This window comes from Curcuma longa, chromosome 19 (assembly GCF_044706935.1).
Source record: "Curcuma longa cultivar G26 ecotype Majalengka, Jawa Barat chromosome 19, ITB_CL_G26_1.1, whole genome shotgun sequence".
Lineage (NCBI taxonomy): Eukaryota > Viridiplantae > Streptophyta > Magnoliopsida > Zingiberales > Zingiberaceae > Curcuma > Curcuma longa.
Window position 1 is genome coordinate 230,256 of NC_133879.1, and position 647 is coordinate 230,902.

Genomic DNA, 647 nt, shown 5'->3' on the forward strand with positions numbered 1-647 from the left:
CACATAACATATGTACATGCATTTATTGGTGTTTGTGTACAACATTTATTGTGGTTGCACTTGTGTGTTTTATGATTGTTGCATTGGATGCATTACTCTCGTATTATATGTTACCTATTAGTTGTTCGTTGAATATTGACCTTGCTCATTATGTACCGTATGATATCCTGTTGTCTCCTTATATATATATATATATATATATAGTGTACTTCTATTCTAGTATCCACTAAGTATTGTATACTCACCACCCAGACCCTGGAGTTTTTCTTTCTCTCTCCAGGTAGCAGATAAGGACGTTGTTTGAAGCTTGGAGGTCTGCCAGCTTGCCCCATCATCTCACAGCAGGAGTGTTTTATTTTTTACTTCATATGGTTTTTGAACAGTATTGGATTGTTGGTTTCAGATTTATGTGCATATCTGTAGTTTGAACTTATGTTCGTGGATGTTATCGTTGTTTATGTTTTCGTAGACTTGTTGAGTTTATCGTTGGTGATGTTTTTCGAGTTACACGTGTTGTTATGTGATTATGCATGTGTTTGGATTGGTGAGTGGCCGTGTGGGCCATATTTCACATAGTTTAGTAGTTAAACTTCACACATTGTAATGTTGAATGGCTGTGTTAGTTTTTATGTTAGTATGTATTTAGG